Genomic DNA, 16,745 nt, shown 5'->3' with positions numbered 1-16,745 from the left:
AGTTCCTGCCCAGTACAAGAGAAGAAAAGCATATTTTCATCTTACTCTGCAAAATTTCATTTTTCTACAACAAGTATTATTATTCCATTTGATTAAAACTTTTTTTATGCATCAAGAAAGAATAAGATACTTAAGTTTTGGGTTTTGTTCTATGCAGGAGATCAAGGGGTTTTTTTTCTTGCTATTTGCAGTTTGTTTAACCACAGTAAATCCCTGCTGATCTTGAGGCTTGTGCCAGTAGCAAACACGTCTTTGCTGAGTACAGTCATCTTTTCTCTTTTAGGTGGAAGTCATCTTTATTTCTTTTTTAATGCACAGGGTATCTCTTTTTTTAAAAGCCAGCTAGTGTAGGAGTTAAAACAAATTTGTAAATTAGCAGTAGTATGTAAAAAGTTCCGTGGCTAATTTGCTTTCAGCTTGTTTTGTTTTTATTGATAGTTATCTGTCCTCCAGTGGAGCTACACACAAATTCCCTCTTCCATTTCTGCATGATGTAGGGAAACATCCTTAAGATACACATACTCTATTTTGCTTTTAGGGATTTATCTGCATCCTCGCACAAGACTGATTAAAGCATCCCTTTTCTCTTGAGCTAGCAACAACTTGTCCTTGCCAGAGATCTGTTTTTCCTTACGTTTTTGACTCAGGACTTTATACCTGATTATCTTTTATGTAATTATTTTGTTTCTGCTTTAAAGTTGTTCTGCTTTGCTGTCTCAAGTTTGCCTTTAGCTTTCGTTATTTTTTATAAAACTCGTTACTTTTTGGCGTATTTTATCCTTAATGCATTGTAGATTTTTTTTTTTTTTAGGTCCAAAAATATTTTTGGTTTTGATCCTTGCATTCTTAACGCACACACGCAAACTTAAATGTACGTGCACGCATAGGTAAGCAGGTCACTCCCATGGCTGTTGGGCAACTTGATTTACTAAAGTATTGAAGATAACAAACACGTCACTGTGGGGTATGTGCTGTGTGGAACAGGATAGGTGTAGTCTCATAAATATCTTTCAGATCCTGTTGTTCTGAAGAGCTTTGGGAATGGTCGTCTTTCAGATGCACAAGAATCCGGACTTGGCAAGGAGCCCGATGTGTGACCTCAGTGAAGTTCCCTTCTCTCAATCTCTCCTGCAACTTTAAAATAACTCCTTTCTTCCTAGACTTACTAAGAATCTCTTTTTTTTTCTCAAGAGTGAGGAGGCTAGGAGAAAGTTGAGCTTGGTGGGTGTTAGATGAATTCTGTTCAGAAATTGTCCACCAACCTGCCCTCAAATACAAAAGGAATGGGTATTTACCAAACTATCCTTGCTACTTCTTCTGCCCTGGAGTGGGGTCATGGAATGGCATCTCTATATGAGCCTTTCTCTTTTTTCTTTATTTTTTAATCTTAGGTGGAAGTAGCTGCACAATTCTATGTCTGTCTGAAACCTTCTGTCTTCTGGGAAGGCTGCTGAATGCTTCAGTGTTGACAGAATGGTGTCGATATACCTTGCTGTCTAGGAACCTATATCTTAAAAATGCTTCCTTTTTTGTTTTACGATTTAATTCCATTTCTCTCTGTCTTCCTCTGTGTGTTTTGTGTTTGGTTCTTTTTATAATCCGCTGATTATTGCTGCCTATAACAAGAAAGGTACTTACTTAGACAGCTTTGACCTCGCAATGTGAGGAAATTAATATCCAGGTTACATTTTGGTTATCTTGGTATACTTTTGGTTTTTTGTTTCCTTTTACACATCCTACCTCCAACTTAGCCATATTAACAGAAGCACTGTTTAGTTTGAATTCTCTATGTAATTCACCTATTTCCATCCCTAGATGTCTTGATTCTTAAATAACTCCTAGTGTTACTCTTCGTTTTTTTCCATGATATAGAAATGCTTTCTAAATGTCCAGCTGAGAGTGATGTTAAATCATCCTTACCTTTGTCTGTGCAAAATCTTGGTAAAGTGGCAGCAATATCTTGTGCTAGTCAGAAATCAGTGTGTGGGCAAGAGGAGAAGAATCATGAAAAGCACATGTCAGGATTTTCTCCCTTTTCTCCCACCTAACTGAATGGCTTGTTGTTTCTTTCTTCTCCCTGATATCTTTTTTCTTTCAGGCTTATCTTTCTACAGAAAAATGATGCCTGTTTTTGTCTGTGTTAGATTAGGTCAGTAGCTCTGCGCAGCTCTCCATTGTGTTCAGTTTAATAAGAATTTTAATTCATGTGCCATTAAGAACTGATGTTGGCTTTGATGGGAAAAGGAAGAGTTTGAAAAGAAATATTTGCTGCTGTAAGAAAAGATCTGATTCATCCAGGATCTTTCTTTTCCTTAAAGTAACCTGTGACAGGTGTTGAAGTAGGTACCATAATGTATTTATAAAGTAGACTGGAAAACTTGCTATTTTGACAATGTGCCACTTCAGTGTGGAGTGTTTTATTCTATATGATGCTTTGGATTTGTTTTATTTGAGTTGGAGGAGTATATACCTTGCATGCATGTGTGCACACACAAACCCTCCCTAGCTTGGATTATTGAAATTCTTAGCTCTTTTATTTGGGAATGAAAGACTTGCTTTAAACATTGAGAGATGATAATTTTTCTCTACACTGTCTAGAAACTTTCCAGTTCTTTAGTTTCTTCTCTTACAGTATCCTGTAGCTTGTATTTGCTTTTTCTTCTCTTCTGTTTCTTTCTTGACTTTTTTTTTTCTTAGTTTTGCTTGATTTTGTTCTTGGCACCACTTTTGTATCCGTATTGCTCTGCCACTAATCCTTCTGCCACCCATCCTTCTATTTCAGCTTCAACCAAATCTCACTTCTGCTACGGATTTGAGCAATTCAGTTTCTGAGATGAATTTGCCAAGATTTTCCTCTGCTATCAGGGATGCTTCTGGTTTGCTCCTTTGTTCTGCATGCTTTGCTTTCCAGCGGAGCAGCTCTTGAGCTTTGAGTATAATTATGAGTTATAGTCTTCCAGTGATACTTTGTAGTAATTTTTTTTTTTTATTTGGGTCCCCTTTAGCTATCCTGTAAAGAAGGAAAAAGGTTTTTCAGAGCAGCAACGCCAGTAGATTGTGCTGTCTTCCTTGTGGGAGCTGGAGCTTCAGCTTCTCTCCTCTCGTGACCTTATGAAGGTTGCTTGACTGACAGGATATTTTTAGCTTCCATTTTTCCCATTGCCATTGTATGATTTTGTTCAGGATCTGTGCCAAGCTGATCTTTCTAGAGTTCCTGAATCTCCCCTTTTACATTTTTTTTAAATACTGCATATTAATGTGGAGAGTCCTTTGATGTTTAGAATTTCTTAAGATTATTTAAAAAATGACATTTGTGTTTCAGAGAGCTCCTCAGTTATTTGCTTGAAGCTTCTTGTGTGTAAATTATCTGGGCCTCTCCTTTGCAAAATACTAAATTCTATCAGATACTGGTTTGCTTTTTTGCAGACGTAATTTTTCTCTTCCTGACATATGATTCTAATGAGATGAATTCATATTCTTTTTCCAGTCACAGAACAATCTTACTTTTTCTTCATATTTGTTTCATGATTTACCCATTTACCTGTGGCACTGAAATTCAAGAGTTTGGGTGGTTTGGGGTTTTCTTCCAATTTCCCTACTGTTTACGGCTTAGTCACTTTTACATCTTGTTTCATTGCAGAATATCTATAGGCCTGTTTCTTGCCTTTTTTTTGTCCAGATTGTCCCTGGGCACTATGCAGTCAAATCTCCCCTCTGCTTCAAAGGGGGATCTTTTATTCATGGTTTTACCTTTATTCCATTATCCCACAATAAAAAGAAGGATATGCCAGACCTGTCTGGGAATGTAGTGACCTACCAGGACTGTATTTGGAGAGGCCTAAAGTGTGTGCTTTCATAACTAGGAGCTACACTTTTTTTTTATCGTTTACTGTCCAATTTTAGAACAAGATTTAAACTCGGGACTTGTGTCCTTGTGCAGGACTACCCAGTGCAGGACTTGTCTTCCATGCTCAAAACGATGATGTAATGTTAATCATTTATGTCACAATATGATTAAATATTGATGAGTTTTACTATGGCAGGAAGGTTAAAGATACCGAACCTCAGATTTAGCCCCTCTTTCTGATTCTCTTCGTTACAGGTAACATTACAATTGGAATACGGTTATCAATACTTGTGCCGTATAAACATTTTGTCCCTTGTGACCATCTAACAACTCAGTTGCTCGGTAAAAACTGGTTTGAATTAAATGGGGATGTGCCACAGAAATGTATTTGAATCAATTCAGCATTGTTCAAGCATAGTAAAAGCCATTTTGTTTTGTAAATTTAGTTGCTAAGTTTAAGTAGTTTAAGACGCCTCCTGATTTTGATTTCCCTGTGAATGCTGGGGGCAGAAGAACTGTCAGGTAGCCTGGAGGAAAGCATAAAATTGGAGGGCTTCTCATGGATTAAGAGAAAACGATTGCTCAATATTTTGACAATTACCTGCTGTATACAACCAAAACTAGGACTTGGTTGTAGCGTTCAGCTTCTGAGGCGAGTGGCTCAATTTTAGAAGTAATTTGGCATTCAGTCCTCATAAATTTCTAATCATCTCTGCCAGCTTGTTATAAAGTGTGAGGGTTTCATGTAATTTATGCTGCTAGGATTGGTTGAATAATTTTGTCTATGTTCTGACCAGAAGTACCATCAGTATTACAGGTTTCTTGAAAACTAGGTCTTTGCATTTACAATACTGAGTAACATGTGGAAACTGTCTCTCACTTCTGTATCTAAGTATATTGCTTGGCTTATTCACGTTGGAAACACGTGTTTGCATTTTCTTGTTAGATACTTTGAGATGCTTCTGTTCTGTTTTGTTTCCTGCAGTCAGGAGCATATCACAAATTGATAAAATATTTTACTGTGTTTGAAGTGCCTAAACTTAGACAGATAGGATCTTCCTTGGAAGGCTTTGAAAAGTAGCTACCTCACTCACTGAGAGCGTTTTCATTAGATAACTTAAATGTAGATACTGAAGAAGGATAGATAGAGATTAGCAGAGGGACTGTTATTAGAGTATTGATGCTTCTCTCTTCTTGCCTATGCTCAGCTCTTTCCCTGGAACGCTGGGCAAGCTCATAGAGAATTATCACTCACGGTGATAATTCTTCCCACTTTGCACTGAGAAGAAAGCCTAAGTACTTTTTCATCATTCTTTCAAATACAGAAAAAATGAGTATCTTCTTGCACAGTAAAATAGATGAGCAGTGAACTTTATTGCAGCACAGGAAAGAGTGAGGTCTGTGCTCAAACCTTGAGGTTTGACACACATCACATGATGTCTGTGAGGACGATCTTACTTGCGAATGGCTGTAGAGCGTGCTGCTCATACCGGCTTTTCTCCAAATGTAGAGCCAGGGGCTAGATATTCTGGGTAAACTCTAAGCTTATATGGCATAAGCTTATATGAAGCTGTCATATTGACCACTGAAGATCCATAGAAATCTCACGATGACTGTTTTTAGCATTGCTAAGATTATGGGTATTTGTCCTGCTCTTCAGGCTAATGCCTCCCTCTGGTTTGCTGGTATCGCTCCTTGATTTGTATCCTAAATTGGATGCAGCATGGCTGAGTGCTTTTATACAGCAAATGATATTTCATTCTTTGTGATTGTTTTATATCAAAGATGCTATTTATGGTACTGTGATTTCATCAGCTTAAAAGCAGAAGGATTAGCATTTGCTTCATTACAGAGTTTGGGTATGTGAATAGAAGTTTATAAACTTGACAGTATTTCTTAAGTGCTCGTGTTTCTTTAGTTGTGGGTGTGGATTTAGTCTCCTAATTATAGTACTCTTCTAGGAGGGGCAGATGAAGTGAATCACTGTTCTAGGGCTTTATGTTTTTTGTCCCACTGTCTAAGGAGGAGCGAAATTCCTCTGTATACTTTTGTATTCTGAATATTGCATGAGGTCACTGTACTGAAATTGTTACTGTGGAAATGATTTATACCATCTGGTGACTGCTTTGGTATTGCTGATTTGATAGGTGACAACAATGCATTTTCTAAGCTGACATCAATGTTTTGAATGCAGATATGTTAAATCATTTTCTAGTCTGAAGATGATTTTTAAAATAAAATGGTCTTCTGACCATTTTTGATGAGTAAACCTTGTAGGAACAAGTAAAATACATATCATTGATGCAAGGAAAGACTACCTACACTTGGAGAAATCATTTTTAGAGCAGAACGATAATTTTAAACAAAAAATCCCAGTATAAACAAATATATACCTACAAGTTATTTAGTCTTCATCATTCTATTCAGTCTCGGTATTTCACTTCTGTTCTCTTTTATCTTGATAAAATTCTTAATCCTGTGTTCTGAGCAATTTGGAACAAGTCTTGAAAAAATGCTACCCTCTTGATCAGATTTATTGGGGGGGGAAGGCAAGTCTTCCCCATTCTGCATCTACTGAAATATATAATCACTGAGCTTCACAGTTATGACAATACAGATGGAGCAAATACAGCTTGAAATTTCTCAAATTTTTTTCCTGTCCAACAGTTGACTTAAAAACCTATCTTGTGTCTATTTGGGGAAAATAGTAGTAAGTAAGTAAGTAAAGAAAAATTGAGTGTGAAGGAGAGGGCCTTAAAAGACAGATACAATGCAAGTTTTGGGTTTTTTGTATGGCATCATTACAGTGGGTAAGCATTATGCATTAGTTTTGGGTTTTCTTTAAAAATATTATAATTCATTGACTCATAAGCTGCTATTAAAACACACAGATATACTTTTTCCTACCAAAAAGTATACTACTACTTTTTCTAAGTACACCAACGAAGTACATGTCAATCAACAGCTTTGTCCATGCTGCTATGTTTGTTAAATAGAAAGTGGTTTTATTTTTTAAAGAATACAGTTTGTGGTGTTCTTTGAAAGCTGGTGTTATCAATGCTATTCTACTCATGTACCAGCCTTAGTTTAAATGTCTGTGTAATCTTAATTGTGCAGGTTTCTGTAATCCCTTCATGATGCTGTTTTCGAACATGCAGTTGTTGTAGCCCAGCTACATTGACATTATATTCTAATAACTCTTGATTCCTAAAAAAGGAATGGAGATCAAAACAACTTTATGTTAATATATAAATCTATCATGCACCCATGTCTTAAATACCAAATGGAATTCTGGTTTGGTTTTTTTGCTTTTCTTACCCTCCATCTTCTCAGAGTTGCAGAAGAACTAAGAGGTACAGAAAATCACAACAGGGATCATCAAATGTAGGGACGAATTTCTTACTAGAAACAATATTATCTACTTACCTTTCAACCTAAAGAAGAGGTGACTAAAAGGAAGAAAGATCTGGCAATAGGTTGTGGAACATGTTTAGGGGGCAACTGTTCAATGTTTCTTCCAGTACAAGGACTGGGAGGTGTTAGAAGAGGTTGCTGGTCTGCAGGTTCAGAATCAAGCAGAAGGAGATGCAGCTTCATACGTTTTGTGGATAACTGGTGAAACTCCTCGTGTTAGGATGGTTCTGGATGTTAAAAGGGCCAGATAATGTCTGGACAAATGCCATGAAGGAAAAGGCATCTGGAACTAAAAATGCAGAGATCTCACTACTGACTCAGCCACAGATGCTGTAAAGCTGGGCAGATACTTGGTAAAGTGTCATTGTGGCTTGCTTGGTTCCTAAATTCCTCCCTATGCATCTCTCTTGCTCACTGCTGGATGCAAGGCTGAATAGATCTTTTTGGATTGATGTGGTACAGCCACTTTTTTGGTTTTTGTTTTGTTCCAGGATTTCAGTTAGGGTTTCGCTTTGTGGTTTTTGTGTTCTGGGGAGACTTTTTTTTAAGATCGTAAAACTTCATTTTTCATTAACTAGTTATCTCAGAACAACTCTCTTTTTAAGTCATAGTACAAGCCTTTAAGTTAGGTGAACTAGATACCATCCTTTAAAGTTTCAGATTTAGAGATCTGGGGATGTTTCTTATTCAACTTGAAAAATGTTGAGGAATGATTAAATGGTAAAAGTATGCAAAATCATTGCTTAAAAGGGGTATCTCTAGCTGATGGCAAAGAAACCTAAGTAATGAAAACTATACAGCAAAAACTTCACTTTCTGAAAAAAAAAAGATTTTGTATGCTTGTATTTTTCTAGTGATCCTTTGGTTTTTTTTGGTGAAGGAACTAAAGGAATTGCTTGTTTAAAACCTCACAATGTAAAATTTCATACTGTTCAGTAGTAGTGATGATCCCAACGCCAGGAGGAAGAAGGAACACTTGCAAGAAGTCTGGCCTAGAAATGTGGCAAGAGGAGAAACGTGAAAAGCCATGTAAGAGTAAATAAATTCTAGGTCATGGGGGAGCCATCCTGGAACGGCAGAGATGGCAGCTTAAGGGGTTTTGCACTTTACCTGTAATATTTCTAAACAGCCTTCAGTTCTGTGCAGTTCTCTTTTGGCCCTAAAAGTAAGCCTAGGTCTTGGATTTATGAATAGATTAAGCTAATACCATCTTCTTCTCATGTCTTTGAATAGTGATTAAGGTTTTAATGTTAAGCATATGGAATTTAGGATTTACTGGAATGAATTTACTTTTAGCTGAGACCGATGTGTAAGTGCGCTAGGGTGTAGTCATTAATCATTTCATCTCATATTGTTTCTAAACCAAGATAGCGTCTTAGTTTAGCATGCAGAAAATAATGAGCTGCTCCGTATTTCTTTTCCTTTTCTTCATTTAACTTGGGAGTTTAAGTCTGCGTTAGTACATGCTGTGTGAAGCCAGCACAGTTGAAGAACATTTAGTTCTTTCTCTTCTTTTGATGCTGGTCATTGCCCCTCGTCACACGACGGTGCCCGGCGGCTGCTCCTCCAGGGCCAGGCTCTCAGGGGTGGTGTTGTGCTGCTCTGTCACAAGGTGGAAAACTGGGACAAAGAGACCGGCCTGAGGCAACGGGGTGGGTTTGTGGCACCATCATGAGGAAACCTGAAGATTTCTTAAATCCTGTAAAGTTGTTCCCATATTTATTTATTTTATTTTCACGCTGGCTTTTCAAAAGGATTTCATGTCACTTAATAATCTGCTACTGGCTAATACCCATGACTCCCAAGTCATCACACATCTCATAGGAAACTGCTGCCATTTGGATTGTCTCATGCTCCAGGTTTTGGTGGATTGCATATTTATTTTTTAGTTTGGGTCTGATTCAAATGAAGTAATTCCGGACTAAATCTATTAATAAACTCATGAATGAAGGTCAAAATGTTTGCTCTGTTTTCTCCCAGAGTGTTCAGATTGGAATGACAATGGCTTTCTGCTTCCCTGGAAAGTGTACCCACCAGACTGGCTTTTAGACATGCTCCTCTGTTTGCTGAGGTCCTTTTCTAGCTCATTCAAGGTTTGATGTGTAGGAGCCTTTTTTCCTGACTAAAATTTGGATGAGCTTAATTGCCATATGATTTTTTTTTAATGGTAACTATTTAAAGAATTCAAATTAAGACAGAAGCCAGTCATTCTTGTTTATTTTTTTAAAAAGTCTTCTAAGACGTATACAATTCTAGCCATACAAATTCTGCTAATGAGCTATGCTGCTTTTACTTTCCAAAATAAGCAGTGATGCCTGCTTTCGTCTGATAGTGTTTTGAGACACCTTGTAATCTTAGTTTTGTTGGGGGTGGGTGTCTTTCTCTCTGTGGAATTTTTTTTTTTTCTAACTCTATATTTTTTTGTGCATTTTAACAGGTGCATGCAGTACTTGTTCAGGATAGAAAATAGTGCAGAATGAAAAGAAGCAAGGGTGAGGCTTTTATTTGAAAGAAAAAAAAAAAGCTGAGGAGGAAGTTCACTGCTGAAAGGGTTATTGTAATCAACTTTATCATGGGAGCTTGCTGTTGTGTAACAGAAACTCTAGCTTGTCCATACCTGTCTTAAAGCATTACTTAATGAAGAAAGAAAACAAACCTATCAAAATATTTACGAAATTCAATAAAATTTGTTCCCAAACTCTTAAATTTCAATAAGGAGCTGAACTGTCATAATGTATTGAATTACTCTCTCCGTTTGTAGAAAGACTACATTTTTTAGAAAAGTGATATTTGCCAGAGTTAGCTTGTGAGCATGAACAGGCTAATACTCAAGCACGTGTCTCTGTTGGTTTAATAATATTGGAACTCATTTATTCAAAAACAGCTTTAGCCAGGAATCATGTAATGAACAAGGTGTCTTCCTCTGAAAGTAGCACATTAAAAGGTCCGCCATACATACAATGAAAATTTTTTTCTTTTTTTCATTTTTTTTCTTTTTTCTTTTTTTTCTTTTTTTTTCTTTTTTTTTTCTTTTTTTTTTCTTTTTTTTTACCTAGTAAAGGAGTACATCTGGACTGGATGTTCAGTTAGCTTTTTCTCTTGTGTGTGGGTTGCTGGCTCATCCACATGCCATCTTGAATTCTTCAGTTAAAAACTGCCTGTGTCAATCTAATGCAGTCTGGTATCCTAGCACACCTAGATTTTTTTCTCTCAAAAATGCATAAACATTGTTTATTGAGTCATCTTCTAAAATTAATCTTTTTTCTATGCAAAGATCCTTCTCACTTCCTCTGCAACAATGATCAGGAGTAATTTGGGATTTTAAGATGTAGTAGTTGTTTCAGCTGAAACAGTTACCAAAGGAGAGATCAAGAGAGAGGCTGCCAGTGTGACGACTCCTATGATTTTCAAATGGTATCTTGACTTTTTTTTTTTTTTTTTCCCATTTTTTCCTCTGCCCCTTTGTTGCCAGGCAGATAGCTTGGGCAACCTGTTTGTCTGTCTTCAAGGTGGACAAATTGATTTCATTTTTCTGCCTTAACCTTTCAGTTATCCTTTCTGCTCAATAGCAGGCTTGTAAAGCAGCAACTTTAATTGTGTGCTTTATGTCTTTTTCTAGTGGAAGAAGTCTCATGAACTGCATATTTCTTAGCAGTTATCTAAATGGAGTTGTAGCAGTTTCACCTGTCTTTGTTCTTCTTGTCTTTTGGTTCCCTTTTAAAAATTCCAGGCACACCCTCTCGCTGTTACATCAGCATCTGCATGTGATTCATGGATATCAGGGTTTGAAGAAATGTGTCCGCTCATTTAGTCCGTGTAAAAATGGCTGCACTGAGTCAGGCTCGAAGCTCATTGAATCTGGTCTCTTGTTTGTGACAGTGACATCGGGAAGGATGTAGGAGCAGGCTGCAATGGTTTTCTCCAGTATACTTCCACACTCTCCAGCAATTCACAATTTGGGACATTTCTATACAGCAGTGGTAACAGCGCTTACAGTGTCATAGAATCATAGAACGGTTTGGGTTGGAAGGGACTTTCAAGATTCCCTTTAAGTGTTGCATATGTCTTTTTTTATATACCCTGTGCTCTAGCAAAGAAGGCATTCATGAAGAGACCACACAGAATCTAACTGTGCAACAGAGTTGACTACATTAGGTTTTTTCCAGCTAGGTTAGCTGGAAAAAAAGTTTTTGTGAGTATTGTTTATTTTTTAAAGTTTGTATTCATAATAATACACAGCATTAAAGCACATCTAATTTGTGTGTGATGGCTGTTGCATTAGTTTGCTGTTGTTCCAGGTGGGATGGTGATAGTTCCTGAGAAGTAGATAGAGGTTAGGCAAGGGCGGGGCGGGGGGGGGGGGGGGGAAATGTCATTTAAAAAATATACATCAGTAAGATTCATTGGTGTGTGTTTCTATGGGAGGTTGCCAGATTGGTAGTACTGTGAGAGTACACAAAAAACATGGAAAAAAAACCCTTTAGTAATCTAGGAGTTTGGGCTTGCCGACCACAACAAGGATCTAGTACATAACAATTGGTTCACAAGGTCATTTCATTCAGCTTTAAATACTAATTTGAGTGTAAATTTCACAGCTGATACAGTTATTGTCTTTACATCAGTTCTTTTATGTAATGTGCTTGCACTGGCTGGCATTGTCCCACATCAGGCTTATGCTGCAGACGAACAGATACATCTGAACCAGTTGAGCAGCAGAAGCAAAGTCAGGTAAACCAGGCTCCACAGAGCACTTAACTGCTGTGTTCGTTGTTCATTCGTTTTAAAGCTAGTTTGGGTACCTGGCAAACTGTGTTTCAACGCAGGCTGCATTCAAAGATGTTTTCACATGTTAGGGCATCCGCTTGATTTATTACTGTTACAATAAATGTATTTTGATTTATAAGCATGTCTTGCTTTATGCAAGGATTGAACCAATATTATGGATTATAGTGTAAAAACCCCTTCTCCAACCCTCCTAACTTGATGTTTCTCAAATCTTCAAGTTAAATTGCTTGCTTAATCCATTTCTTGAGAAGTTTGGTACACTCTTTTTCAAATTTGGTCTAGGTTGACTTTGACTTGGTCATCTTAAAAAAGATGAAGCCTTGCTGGTTTTTAGATAATTCCAAGCATATCCAAACTCTTAAGTGTGAAAGATTCCCCAGAGACCTACAAAAAGCTGATAATGAAAAAGTGAAGTACTGTAGAGGAGAGGAGGATGGAGGGGAAAAAATATAAAAGGGAGAATTTAAAACAACTCTATAATTAATTCTTTTCAGAAAGGATAGAACATTATCACAATAAAATAAACTGAACTGTGCATATATAAGTAATGGCTGCTGGGACATTGTCCTGATACAGGAGAAGGAAATGGCCTATACAGTCATCTGAGAAGAGAGTCAGTCAGACCACATTTAAAACAAGAAGCTAGGGAGCCTGCAAATGAATCTAGAAAGCCAGCCAGTGCATACTGTTTTCTACTTGTTGATCAGCAACATTCTGATATTGTCCAAACAAGCAGGAGAGGCTGCAATCTTGGCTTACCCAAAACAATTACCTGTTACTGTGATCTGATTATCATGCTAATAGTTTGGCTCATCTGCTTCTGAAAACCAGCTTGTTCTTTTCTAATACGGGTGAAAAATTCCATGTAACTTTGAAAGATAAAGGCAAACGATTTAAAGAGTCTAATGAATATTTATCATAATGAAAATCTTGTTTTATACACTTCTTCACCAACTCAGCAGTGTGTATTTTGTCCTCCTATGCTCAGTTGAAGATGGGAGGAAAAAGAGAAAAGAAAAAATATTCTCAAGTAGTACTCATCTTTCCTACTACTTTATGGAGGAGACCTGAAATTACCGTATTTGTCACGTGTGGGAATAAGATATAGAGACTTTAAAGACAAAACAGTTAAGAAAAGTTCTTGGTAACCTCTGTACCCAATCTAGACAAGTTATAGACTTTGTCAGCATTGTTGATCAGTCTTGAAGAAATTGCAGCTTTTGAAACACCTGAAAAGGCTAGCAGGTGGTATAACTTTAGAAGAGCTTGCTGTCAGTCTTCCTGAAATTATTAAGTGCCCTCAAGGGTTTGTAACTGAGTTTTAATACGTGGAGTGTTTCCCAGGTTCTCGAAACAACATGAGAGCTCAGTAACTCCACATGCTGATGGACAGGGGAGTTGTCCTAATATTTAACACAGAAGTACAACTTGAAAATACGTAATGCAAAAATTTTTAATTTACTATTGGATAAGTGAAAGTTATACTTGGAGAGCATGTGGCATATGATCTAACGCTGTCCCCTCTTGTCCAAGTACTCCTCCCTTGGGGTTTAATCATGGGGTGCTGGAGGCAGAGTTTTTTCACCTGAAGGAGGGAGGCCCCAGCTCTAGATCTTGCTTTCCTAGTTGATTTGCTGGTTGACTTTCAGTGCAACTTGTTTTATCAGGTTCTTTTCTTTTGGCAGAGATATATAGCTAGGTAGAAGGTGATAACTCTTATTAATTTTGAAGCTGCTTGTTTGCTGTATCTTGCTTGTTCTTAATATTGTCCTAACATTTGCTATGTTGGTTGTGTGGAATTTGGCTTTCTTTCTGTTTTAACCTTCCCTGTATGTATGAAACTTTGCAGAATAAGAGATTTGCTGTGTGAACTCACAGCTCTTACAGAATTAAACAGAGTATGAACAGGATATGTAGTGACTGGTGAAAATTCAGTGCTTGATTACTGAAACGCTCTACAGTCTCTTCAATCCTCAACCTTTCAGCCTTCAGCCCTTTGCTATGATGTGTCTACTGAGATGTGATCTTGTGTTGGATCCAGCTTACGCTTGCAGTTTACAGTTCAAGAGATTACCGCGTACTCCTGGAAGCGTGGTGTTTGGTTCAACTTGCATCGTCATGACTCAGCACTGTGTTGCAGAAACATGAGCACTACAGTGAATGTTTTTGAGCTTAGGGGGTAAAGCCCTGGGAAGTAGCAATTGATTTGGTTGATCTTTCTGGTGGATTAGTATGACCTTCCTAGATCTGCACGTCCCAATTGTGTTTACATCTCTGTATGAACACACATCAACTAATAACAGTTTTTGTCTGTTAACACTCTCTTCAAAATAAGCCAAGTGATAGCTCTCGGTATTAATTTTTATTTGTAGGTTTTACACCACTTGTTTTTGCTCTTCAAAAAAACCATGACAGCATCAGCTGTCATTGTAAAGCAGAGCATTTTCTAGCCATTTTGAAAAAGAACCGAATTGCCTTCTCTAAATTGCAAACAACAGCTTTGACACAAAAGTCATGTTGGGCATGAGGAGGAAGGGCTGATTCACTGGTACCTAGGATAGGAAGGCTGTTTCCTTACCCTGATACAGTGAGAGGAGCTCAGGTCTAAGGTGAGATAGAAATCTACCTTGAGTCTTCCAATGACGAGCTATATTCCTTAAAGAACCTTTGCTAAATTTTACTGTTCAGATAACTTCACTGGAGATAGTTTAATATTTGAGAATGGGAATGCTTCAAATGACTGAATTCCCAGTGTCTTAATTTGTTTTCATCTGTGATACATTATTAAGAAGCTACTAATTCAACTGCTTTTCATTAAAGGGAAAAACATATTTCCTTTATATCTAATTAGAAATAGTATTTATGTAATGCTTTTATTTGAAGGGACTTTAATTTTTCTCCAAATACGCTCAAGAGAAGCTACATATGATTCAGGTTTTGTTCCAAGATTGTTTTGGTATTCAATTTAGCACTGCTTTGTAAGAGGAATGGAAAGTACTGTGAGCCTGGTCTTCTACAGAAGTCTGGTAATGCGTGTTTTTCTTGTTTCTCAAGGTAGTCCTGTAGCAGTCTAAGCCAATTTTTAACACTGTTTAGAAAATATTATGAACATGATACAACTTCCTAACTGTTACAAAAAAATTGCATGTGTAATATAATAGCAACAACAGAATTATTCATTTGCTTAAGCATGTGTTCACACAGTTAAGCAAGTCTGAACTGCAATCTGAGGGGAGATCATTTAAAGAAAGAAAAGCAAATATTGGCAATCATTCAAAACAATAAAATTTGAGCATTGGCTCCATAACTTATATTAAAATAGATGAAACCAAAAGATTGACTAAAACCACATTATTTCAGTCTTATTATTGTAAACGTGATTGCTCTGTTTTTAATCTGGTCTATTAAAAAAACCCCAGAAGCCTGAATTCACTCTTGTTCAGGAAAGTTTTGAACCTGCGCATGAAGTGTAAACCCCTGCTAAATTCCTATTAAAGGAAAGTACCTTATGCACAAATTAACTTGATAAAATATGAGTACATGATAAAGTGCTCTGCTGAATTAAAACCACCAACTAAAGCAGAAAAAGCATTGCTTTCTATGTGTTTAAAATGGTAAAATAGGCTGAACAACTGAATTTATCTCTTAAAGCAGTAACTTTCAAGTAATCATTTAAAATATAGAGAATTAAGAATGTTTAATAAAACAGTTTGGGTATTAAGAAATGAGTGTTAGATCTTACAGTCCGTACTTACGCAGACTTCAGGTCCTGCTGAGTTCATTGTGAATAAGCATGCCAAAATCCGTCTGTAAGTTATATTCTCCTCTGTCAGGAAAACCTCAGTAGAAATTGGGAGAACTTTCTTTATGCAGTCAATAGTTTCAAAAAGAGAATTGCAGATTTATTTTCATTAATAAATCTGCAAATATGGAATTAAATATTTTTTTAAATGAAATTATATTAAAGATTTTGTGGAAAGATTCTAGAGAATGCAGGCCTGCTGCTGAACGGGAATGGGTGCATGGTCACAAAGACCAAGGAGAAGGCTAAGGTGATGGATGCTTTTTTTGTCTCAGTCTTTGCTGATAAGAGCGGCCTTCAGCAATCCCAGGTCCTTGAAACCAGCGGGGAAGTCTAGGGGAAGGCAGACTTGCCCTTGGTGGAGAAGGAGCAGGTTAGGGAATACCTAAGCAAACTGAACGTAGGAAGGTTCATGGGCCATGATGGGATGCTGTCGCAAGTGTTGGGGGAGCTGGCAGGTGTCATCGCAAGGCTACCGTCAATAATTTTTGAAGTCATGGTGACTGGGGGAGTTTCTTGAGGACTGGAAGAAAGCAATCACCACCTTCTTCCAGAAGGGCAGGAAGGAGGATCTGGGGAACTAAAGGCCTGTCAGCCTCATACTGATCACATTCGTGTTGATAAATGTGATACATAAATACATAAATATGTATTGTGGAATAACTGGAGACACATGCTGGGGGGCTGACGAGCTGGAAAGCAGCTTTTCAGAGGAGGTCCTGGGAGTTCTGGTGGAGAAGTTGCTGTGAAGATGAATGTGAGTCAGCAACATGCCCTTGTGGCAAAGACCACCAACATCACCACAGGCTGAACATTGCCAGCAGATCAAGGGAGGTGATCCTCTCTACGCAGCACTGGTGAGACACACCTGGAGTACTGGGTCCAGTTCAGGGCTCC

At 37.5% G+C, this 16,745-nt stretch overlaps 1 protein-coding gene across 4 annotated transcripts in view; it reads left to right on the top strand.

Moving 5' to 3' along the window:
* TAF1B (TATA-box binding protein associated factor, RNA polymerase I subunit B) overlaps nucleotides 1-16,745 on the top strand; it is a 51,422-nt gene that overhangs the window by 20,513 nt on the left and 14,164 nt on the right. The gene's annotated exons all lie outside the window — the stretch shown is intronic.

Source organism: Balearica regulorum, chromosome 3 (assembly GCF_011004875.1).
Source record: "Balearica regulorum gibbericeps isolate bBalReg1 chromosome 3, bBalReg1.pri, whole genome shotgun sequence".
NCBI classification, from domain to species: Eukaryota; Metazoa; Chordata; class Aves; order Gruiformes; family Gruidae; genus Balearica; species Balearica regulorum.
This window is presented reverse-complemented; position numbering and strand designations above follow the sequence as displayed.